An 11,180-nucleotide genomic window follows, 5' to 3' on the forward strand; every position below is an offset into this window, starting at 1 on the left:
CAGTGCTGATAAAAGTTGTGTTAGAGTTTGGTCTTGCCATAGTATATAAGTATATATTGGATGGAGTCATGGGCCTTCAGGTCTGCAGTTATCAGGGATGTACTCCTCATGTCAATATGCTTCTGCATAACCCTCAAATAGAGATCCCTAAAGAAAATCTCAGAAAAGGCACTTGAGCTTTCTCTAGTTTATCTTCTTTCCCACTCTACTGCAGTAAGAGATAGAAGGCCTGGCCATCACACCCAATACTGCATTAGTTAGCCACCCCTTATCCATCTCAGCTCAGCTTGCATCTGCGCAACCATATTTCTCTCATTTTTAGAGACTTTCTTTTCCTTCTTTTCATGGGGAAAGAATTTCAGAAATCTTTTATTGTTAGAACAATATAAACTTTACTCCCTCAGTGACCTCTCTACATGGATTGCCAGCTTGCCATAAGTCTACTTTAATCTCAGCCAATGGGTAGACATTCAATGTTCAGATCAAAGACACCCAGAAAATAAACAAACAAGCAAACAAAAACAAAAACAAATCAAAACAAAACCAAGAACTCAAATTGCATTTGTTAGGTAGCAGACTTTCATGTTTTGCTACTAGATGACAAAATGGTAATTTAGCAAAGACTTTACTATTTCAGAAAAGCGATTTGTCCTTACTAATCATCACAGACTTTGTTTTTAGGGCAAATATACACTTATCGCTAGAAAATGAATGAGTAAGGGGAGTTGAAAAATTAATTATCTTTTTGTATTACTGGTAGGAAATTTTTCAAATTTCCAACTGACAAATCTTAAATATTAGTTCCTGCTAAGGTAGGGTTTCATTTCCAGTGTAAAATGGATCTTGGAAACTTCCTCAATTATGTTTCTCCCTATTGAGCACATATAACAGTCTTGAAAACAGTGAAAATTCCACAAACAGCATCTTGGAACACATGGTTAGACGGCATCAATCAAAATTAATCCCAATGATTATTATTAATGATTTCTAAAGAGTGAAAATGTAAAATGACGAGGGATCAATCTGAATAATATAAGAGTCACTTCTTTCGTTGTCTCCTGAAGCATTGCTTTAAACGAAGTTATCTGTACTGTGTCGTGTAGAGAAGCTGGGGGTTCTCTGGCTAAATATATTCCTTCTCACAATGATACAGTAGGTGTTCTGTTTAACCATGATTGTAGACAGAGAACACTGGAGAGGAGGGAAAAAGCACTGTGGGATGTGCGTACTTGTTTCTTCGTCATATTCAACTTGTTGGTAGGAACAGGGATTTCTGGAACACGGACAATGGTGAAAACAAAATACTACAGCAGTGCTGATGTAAGGCTTCTAACAATCATAGTTTGGGGAACATTGTCCATTAGTTCTACATCATATGAACATAATCACATTTATAACATGCCTATATATTCACCTTACACAAACACATGCAAGCATATTAGTACAAGACATTATTTTCCCTTAAAAAGCTATAAACACTATGGGTGGTGGTGGCACATACCTTTAATCCCAGCACTAGGGAGGCAGAGCCAGGCGGATCTCTGTGAGTTCGAGGCTAGCCTGGTCTACAGAGCAAGATCCAGGACAGGCACCAAAACTACACAGAGAAACCCTGTCTTGAGAAAACAACAACAAAAAGCTATAAACTCATATGTAATAAATTAACAAACCACTCATATTTGTACAGTGTTTGCAAATATTTGGGTCAAATGGGAGACTAATTCAAATTTGAAGTAATATGACATGCCGGATAATTAATTTTAACATATCACCTATCATTAAGTTAACTGGCTGTAATAGTATATGCATTTTCACATTTTCATTTGACTAATGTGAGAAAATTATATAGCAAATTATTCAGACACATGACCTGACAGTTTGTGATTAGTTAACAAGTGTTATTTATCAATGATGAGTGTCAGTTTTCACCCTCTGTGAAATGCCCCAAAGTAGAGTTGTTATGGGTTCTTTATCATCTTCTGCAATGCAGTAATGACAAAGTAAAATATTTAAATAATTTCTCGTGGCTATTCAGTGAGAAAAATTAACTCTGACAGCAAATCTCTGTGGTATACATGCAGTTTCCACTGATAAAGCACTTTCTGACCTTGGCAACTTTTCATCATCCCCAGATTTTTGAAGCCACATATTTCAATTGATAGATTCAGTAAACTAAAACTATTCCTATTGAGGTGGTGGGGTGGAATTATGTAATTCTGAAGTTAGAGGGAGTTACTTGAAAGTGTTTCAGTGTCAAATTAGAGCTGTAATAGATTTTGACAGAAACTAGCCCTGTGATAATATATGCATGTTAGATGATGCTATTTTGAGCATATCTTATGTACTCCCAGTTCTAAGTTGTAGGAAATCCTATCTTTAATTATTACTAAGTTTGCTCTTCTTATTGGATATTTATGTTATACTATAATGGTCTTCACTGTGAATTAATATATTAATTAGTGAATTAAAATAAATTATTAGCATTTATATTAGTAATTATTTGTTGTCAATATTTAGAATGTTCATCCATTACTTCCCACATGATACATTGTTTCCGTGCAGTTCTATATACTAAATTTAAATAAGTGATCAACAGGATGAAAGACCTGCTTTATTTTATGGGACAGCATACTAAGTACATGTGAAGAAGAAGGATCTTCTGTGCTTCAGGAACAGCCTTGATGTAAGCATAAATCTAAAGTGTCTCTGACCTCCTTCTACACCCACAGGTTGAAACAAGCAATTACATTTGTCTCTAAGCAATGCTTGTCCATCAAGTCCTTGACAGCTCAGTAACATCTTTATTATCACTCTTGCTTCTTAACCTTTTCTGTTTTCCCCTTTGAAAGCACTCGTACACACACACACACACACACACACACACACACACACAAATAGCCGACTTATGGATTAATAATACATTTCAGAATCCCCAAATATTCTGCCCACTTTGAAAGTATGTCTTCATAGAAACGAGTTGCATCAAAAAACCAAAACAAAACAAAACACAAAACGGGATTGTAAAAAAAAATATATTTTTTTCTAATAGAGTTAAAATATTTTTTGTCCTTAAGCTTCTTTTACAATTTCACATCCATGTACCGATAGAATTGAAACATGAACAATTGTGCCAGGAGCTGTATGGTTTTCTCATCAGCCTTACTAGAGAGCAAGGTACCCACACTGTGTGACAGTTACCCCCAGGTTTACTATCTGCTGGCAGATGCTAGCTGAAATGGAAATGTTCCCTGAATTCGTGATGTGGTTATCTTCTCAACTCTGCAGCGCCTTTCCTCCTCAGGGAGTTATGAGGATAAGAATCTCTCCTTCTTACAACTAACATTTTAGAGTGTGCGGAAGAGCTTGTCTTTTGCCTCCTCTGTGGAGTCATTTATCTCCTCTGAAGCACATTTTTGTTATTTTTGTTTTAAAGAGCAAGGTTGGGGTTCACGCAACCCATTCAGTTATCAGGGTCAAATGCAATTGTTTCTGTCTTTCAGGGTTGGTACCTTCTCCACTTGATGAGCGGTGGTAAATGCTCTGCTTGGATTTTTGGCTCTGCTTCAGTTCACTTAGGAAAAATCATTATTCATTGCAATGTACACTGTGAGCATCATAAACATGTAGAGAAAATTACTCCTGCTGATAATATCCCAATTAGATGAACTGGAAAGGAGCTGGTTGAAAAGAAACAGGATATTTCTGAGGAATGCCTAACTGCTACAGGCTTCTGCTGTAGCACTATTTCAAAGTAGAATGTCAAGGCACTTGTATAAATTTTCTGTTTCTTAACCTTGGCTTTTTATGATGCTTTTGCCTCTCTCTTCCCATGTTTTAAGAGGGATAAAAAATGTTGTTATAAACATGGAATTCTTTGAATATACCTTAATCTTAGTAAAATTAATAATACCACTGCTTTTATCAAAGTGCAGAATCAACAAAAATATTTCATGTTTGCAACAAGACTTTGAAGCTGATAGTAGTTTTGGTAGCTTTATCTTACATCACAGGAAGGAAGAACAAAGTTGAAATATTTTCTCAATGGCAAAGAGCTTAAAGATGTAGAGAGGGTGACTTTTCTGATTCCTTTGTGACTTATGACAACTTATAGAGGTTTTTTCATTAGAAGTCCTTGACATTGACATACATTCTAGAATGGTCACACATGTACTATTTTCCCTGCATATTAAATATTAAAAATATTTACTAGAATACTGGATTTTTAGAGTATTTTTCTGTTCATAACTCTATGATTAGATGAAGATTAAAAAATGAATAATCTTATGATATGTTATTCATGAAGCATTGCGACCAAAGTTCCCAAATCCATGCACCACATGGGCAGGTAAAAACTTTCATACAACATGTGAGTTGGGTTGTGTGTATGTATGTTGTATTTAAAAAGAAACAGCAAAATAGAAAGAAGGCATCACAAACTTTGATTCCTGTGTCCTTAACACATCCTTGGCTCCACGGACTTCCACTGGAGCATGGGTGACTCTTCAGAATCTACAAACTTGGAAAAAAACACCTGCTCTTTCCTGTCCTGGAAGCTACTAATTACCAATGGTTTCTTGTCAAGAGGTTGAACTTCATACTCACACCCCTTCTTCATGATGGTGAATTTTTTTTGATCTGACTTAGACTTACAAAGGTCTTGTGCTGTGGGATGGTCTGTATGTCAAGTGTTTTGCTGATTGGTCAATAAATAAATCACTGATTGGCCAGTGGCCAGGCAGGAAGTATAGGCGGGACAAAGAGGAGAATAAAGCTGGGAAGTGGAAGGCTGAGTCAGAGAGACACTGCCAGCCGCCATGATGAAAAACAGCATATGAAGATGCCAGTAAGCCACGAGCCACGTGGCAAGGTATAGATTAATAGAAATGAATTAATTTAAGCTGTAAGAACAGTTAGCAAGAAGCCTGCCACGGTCATACAGTTTGTAATCAATATAAGTCTCTGTGTTTACTTGGTTGGGTCTGAGCGGCTGTGGGACTAGCAGGTGAGAGAGATTTGTCCTGACTGTGGGCCAGGCAGGAAAACTCTAGCTACAGTCTTGTACATGTTGTCACAACTTCTGTAACTTCATATATGTAGCTGCTCTGCTATGTTCTGAAGATCTTATTTCTTTATGATGACATTCCACCTCTGGCTCCTATAATCTTTCTGCCCACTCTTTTGTAATGATCCCTGAGCATTTGTAGGAGGGGTTGCAATGTATGTTTCATTTATAGTTGAAAACTCTTCAGTCTCTTATTCTCTGCTACTTGGCCAATTATGAACATTTGTGTTGAAAACCATCTACTACGAACAAAGCTTTTCTGATGAGGCCTTATTCTATGGACATCAAGATAAGCCATTAGGAATTGGTTTAATACCATGAATGTACCAAAATGGTAGGTTCAGTCTTCGAGTCTATGATCTTTCTAAGCACAAGTTCTTGGCATAATAATAGTCCAAGCCATGGGTTTCACCTTGTGGAGCAAGCTTAAATCCAATTAGAAAGTATTTGGTCATGCCCTTGACATTTATGTCACTATTATGTCATAACTGCACCTTGTGAAGCCTCACGTTATTGTGGGTCACAAAATTTATGGCTGGGTGAAATTAAGGATTACTTTTCTCCTCTAGAAGCATTCTTTGTACATTTCAGCATTGGGATAGATTGACAGAAGGTCTGAACCTTCCAGTCCAGTACCAACTTGATGTCTTCATATTCTATGACTAAAACAACTGGTGTCTTCAGCAATAAGATCTTACCATCCAGCACCACCAGCCAACCTGAGACATTGGCAATAACCTGTAATGTTTAGAAGTAAAGCATAGCTACAGACAAAATTAATTTGATTTCTAAATCTAACTTGTTTCTGCTACAAATTCGATCATACAAGACTCTTAAATTGAAACAGAAAGAGAATGAGAAAAAAGAGAAAAGAAGGAGTGAAATAAATTTTAAAAATAAATCCACCATGTCTCCTTCCAAATGTGACAATACTTACTTAAATGGGCCGGCAATTGTTAAAATCATTCTCCAACTATATTAATTAATGTCATAATTTACCCTTAGAATATTTCCTTATTTATAAATAGCATCCAAATTTTGGAATCAAATATACTGTATTTCAGTGTTGTTATGGACTTTCCTTTTGCTTTGCTTTGTTTCCTTTACAACATCAAACCAGTTTACAAACATCCAAACTCAGTAGGGGTATCTAAGCTGAGGAATCAGCAAGAGTTCCTGTTCCACAGTGAAGCACAGTATCCCCTTCACCATGGCTGCCAAATGAGAGACTCAATAGCTATACATTGAGATCATCAAATCTGGAACTTACAGTCTTCCTGGAGCAACTGACTGGGGAAACTGAAAAAGTCAGTCAGAGCTCCAGTTGTGAATTCCTAAGTGGATTGCACTCTCTCTCTCTCTCTCTCTCTCTCTCTCTCTCTCTCTCTCTGTTTCCTTCATAAATTAGTTTCAACTACCAGTCATACAATGTTTTCACTCTAGTCTACTTTGTTGTTCTTTTGTCTTCCTGTTACAGAATGAAAGGGATAATCCCAACCCTAATAAATGGGCCGTGAAGGATATTTGAAATAAACAATCTGATGTTAGACACAGTGGAATCTTCATTATCTTCAGATTAAAGAGGAATAAATAGCACCTAACAACTTCCTAATATACTTTCTATTACAAATTCCCTTCACTATTTCTCTAGAAGTATAAAATTTGCATGTATGATACTGAGTATAGAAATTGTATGGTGTTTCATTGATTGGAATCACTTTTATCTATTTTTTCTATTTAGGAAAATATCATCATGTTTGTTTTGACACATAGAGTTGTTTTCATAATCCGCTATACTTAGAACTCACTAAGAATGAACATGTAGGCAAGCAAATTTAGGCTATCCAAGCCGATGGGATTTAAAGTTACTATTTCTTAACAGCTGTCTTTGACATTGTAAATCAGTGTGGCTTCATAGAATGTATTTCTCAGTTATTCTCATATGAAATCGGCCAGGTACCAGAATAAGAACATGTTTTACCTACCATCTAATGCCTTTCATTTTGTAGAGTTAGGTCAAAGATAAAACTAACAGCATTCAAAAATGCAATTTCCATCATCAATTGTAGTCAAAGACAAACACTTTAGGCATTACCTGGAAACATTGCAGGAAAGCAAATTGTCAGAGCACTACTCAACAACCTTCCAACTCATAAATTCTGCCAGCAGGCTCCAATAACACGTGTTTAACAAGCTTTTCTGGTAATTCTTCTACACACTAAAATCTCAGAAACACTGCTGTCAGTGGCAGAATTCTACCTCAGGCCTCCTTGCAGTGCTGATTTCCAAATAGCTTGTTTCTTATGCTCTTGACATTCTATTCCTGCCTTCAGCTCTCATACCTTCAGGATAAGAATTATTGCTGTGCTTAAAAAACCTTATATATAGTTTCGCAATCTTACTGTCCCAGCTATGCCAGAAAATCAAGTATTAGTACCTGATAGCATCTCTCAGCTTCATCTAAATTTCATTGAATCCGGTTGATATTTCAGAATGTGTGGGATGATGAGGGGAACTTGTCTAGTTTTACTGTAGATGAAGTTTTCATGTCTATTTTATTGTGATTTATACTACATTTAATGTCTGTCAAACAATTTTGGAAACATGTACCAACTCCCTGTCTTCCCTGAAAGTCTCTCAGTGCTCCGCATATTTATTAGACACTAACACCTAATGGAATGTAACTTCTCTCCCTTAAAATACAAACTTCCTTGCAATGTCATGGTTTCAGGTCCACTTGAGAGCTGTTTCATGGCATCATTATCTCCACTGAAATGGAAATGGTACCGAGGGGTTATTGCTCTAAGAGCAGAGAGGAATAACACCTGAGCCAGAAAGTAAAGTAGGCTGTCCCCCAAGCACTGGACAAAAAAAAAAAAAAAAGAAACTAGTATTTTATGAATGCACAGTACAAGGCTCAGGCAAAAATACATGTTTTAAATCTTGGCTGAAATTAGTATCACATGTTGGGTTATCGTTGTGGCTTTAAAAAAAAAAACAAATAAAATCAAACAAACTGAAAATAGTTTGCTGGAGAAAAACTGAAGAAGAGAGTTGCTCCTGAGGTTAGATGGCTAGAGATGTGTGCAAAACCATTATTAGTAGGAAAACAATAACAACAATAAGGACCTGCTCTTGCAGGTAGAGCAAAGAGGGATGGCTCTAAGTGCAAGAATCCAGTGGAAAACTGTAAACTCAGATGCTAACCAGCCACCTCTGCAGTCTTCTTGTTGTACCTTTGCTGTCTTTTACCTAGAAACTCTCTGTAGTACTCTTAATTATATGCAATTTTTTGTAGCTAGAGTTTTCCTGCCTGGCCCACAGTCAGGACAAATCTCTCTCACCCGCCAGTCCCACAGCCACTCAGACCCGACCAAGTAAACGTAGAGACTTATATTGGTTACAAACTGTGTGACTGTGGCAGGCTTCTTGTTAACTGTTCTTACACCTTAAATTAATCCATTTTTATAAATCTATACCTTGCCACGTGGCTCGTGGCTTACCAGCATCTTTACATGTTGTTTGTCATTGCGGCGGCTGGCAGTATCTCTGACTCAGCCTTCCACTTTCCAGCTTTATTTTCCTCCTTTTCCCGCCTATACTTCCTGTCTAGCCACTGGCCAATCAGTGATTTATTTATTGACCAATCAGAGCAACACATTTGCCATACAGAACATCCCACAGCAATTTTTCCTTATTTCTGAACTAAGATCTTCACAGACTTTGAAATCTGAAAAAAAGTCAGTATTTCTCAATGTTCTGTAGTATACATCAATTTAATAAACATATGCATATGGTATATATTTATATCAAATATATGTATATATAGACACCAATACATTTATTTTAAATATATCATTATTCCATATGAATTCATCATTTTTTTCATTGAGAAAATTATTGCACTTAACTTCTTTGCTATTAAATTGTTCTCAGCTTTTCATCATGGATAAGAGAAGAGCATGTGAGGTACTACTATTCCTTGAAAAGTTGTTGGTCACTAATGAGCTGCTGGGAGAGTGGGAGACATTTTCTCCAGTGCTATAACCAATGCTATGTGGTCCAAACTCCAGTAAATACTCCCCATGGATGCTTATTCCAGCTACCCTAACTAAACACAGTGGATCGTACACATAAAAGACAAGAAAGTGGGATGCAGGCTAGTTGAAAGAAAACAGAATAGAAAGAACAGAGATAGGGACAAGGGCAAATACTGGAACATGAATCTGATTTTAATACATTACACAAGTATATGATATTGTCAACTTAAATTAAATATGAAGAGCTTATTATTTATTTGTTTATTTTTGAAAATAGGTATTTCTCTCATACAATATATCTTGACCACTGGTCCCCTTTCCTCCACTCTCCCAGCTCCCTCACTTCTCCCCTTTGCCCCAGGTCGACTCCCCATCCAGTTCCTTTCAGAAAAGAGCACGTCTTCAAGAGACCACAACCCAATGTGACAAAACAAGGTACAATACAGCAAAGCGAAAACCCTCATATCAAGGCTGGACAAGGCAACTGAATAGGAGAAGTGTTCCAAGAGTAGGCAAAAGAGTCAGAAACAAACCCATGGTTAGGAGTCCTACAAAATACCAAGCTAGCAACTGTAGCATATACACAGAAGACCTGGTGCAGACCTCTGTGGGCCCCCATGCTTGCTGCTTCAGTGTCTGTGAGCCCTGTGAATCGTGTTCTCCAAGTGCCCTTCAGCCACTCTGACTCCTACAACCTTTCTTTCTTCTCTTTGACAGGGTTCAAATATCATTATAAAAAGTCTGTTTTGAAATGAACACTCATGTACAAGTTACACTATACAATTATTCCACACATAAAAGCACTGATGATCACTAAGATAGGAAGGAAATAAAAATTCACAATGATTTTCAATACTGCATAGTTCTGGAATTGTGAGTGCACAGGACCACAACTGGCACTCTACCTGAATTCCAATCCACATGATTCTACAGAAGGTGCTTTAATGTGGTGATATTTTGTCCCCCAATATATTGTGCACCTTAATAAACTTATGTGGGGTCAGAGAACAGAACAGCCACTAGATAGACATAGAGGCCAGAAAACAATGGCACACTCACCTTTAATCCTAGCATTCTGGAGGCAGAGATCCATTTGATTCCCTGTGAGTTCAAATCCATGCTGGAAACAGCCAGGCATGGTGACACATGCCTTTATTCCCAGGAACTGATGGTAGAAAGCAGAAAGGTATTTAAGGCATGAGGACCAGGAACTAGAGCCTGGTTTTAAGCTTTTAGGCTTTTAGCAGCAGTTCAGCTGAGATCCATGCAGATGAGGACACAGAGGCTTCCAGTTTGAGGAAACGAGATCAGCTGAGGAATTGGTGAGGTGATGTTAGCTGTGGCTTGTTCTGTTTCTCTGATCATTCAGCGTTCACCCCAAAACCTGGCTCTGGGTTTGTTTTTATTAATAAGACCTGTTAAGATTCATGCTACACTTTAATCCATTGACATATCACCCTAGCCCTGAAAATTGAACTTTTGAGAAAATTCTTCACATTAATCTCTATTTTTTTTTCTTTCTGATTTCAGTAGCTTTCAGATATCCTTTAGAAGCATAGAATTATCTATGTGTACTCAGCCAACACATAGACGCTGATAAATGGAGAGGTGGGTTTAATGTATCATTGGCTACATATATCGTTTTTATAAAAAGTGAGGGGAACTGTTATATTTAATATGTAATAGCAGCAGTTTTGTTTTATTTCTGTTTCTTGGTAGAGAGTTAAAATATAGGTTTTACTATGTCAAGTTTTGACATAGGTTAAGAATGGTTTAATAAAGAAAAATACTGAGTGTTCTGTGTTACATGAGTCGGTCAAAGAAAGAGGTCATCTCCAAGATAAATTGTGTGAGGCCTGTGTGGTAGCAGGAAGTTCCAGCTTCTGGTGGACTTAACCTTGAATAGCCCTTCAAATGTGTATATATTGATGGTTACACAAAGTTGTTTTGGGGGTAAACAAGTTTCTCATATCAAAGTCCCTGATTTAATCTAGAGGTTTCCTGAAGGAATGCATCACACCCCTGCCACATTTGCTTGTATTGTGTACTATTGGCACTACCCAATAATTTTAGAGCTC

This window comes from Peromyscus eremicus, chromosome 12 (assembly GCF_949786415.1).
Source record: "Peromyscus eremicus chromosome 12, PerEre_H2_v1, whole genome shotgun sequence".
NCBI lineage: Eukaryota > Metazoa > Chordata > Mammalia > Rodentia > Cricetidae > Peromyscus > Peromyscus eremicus.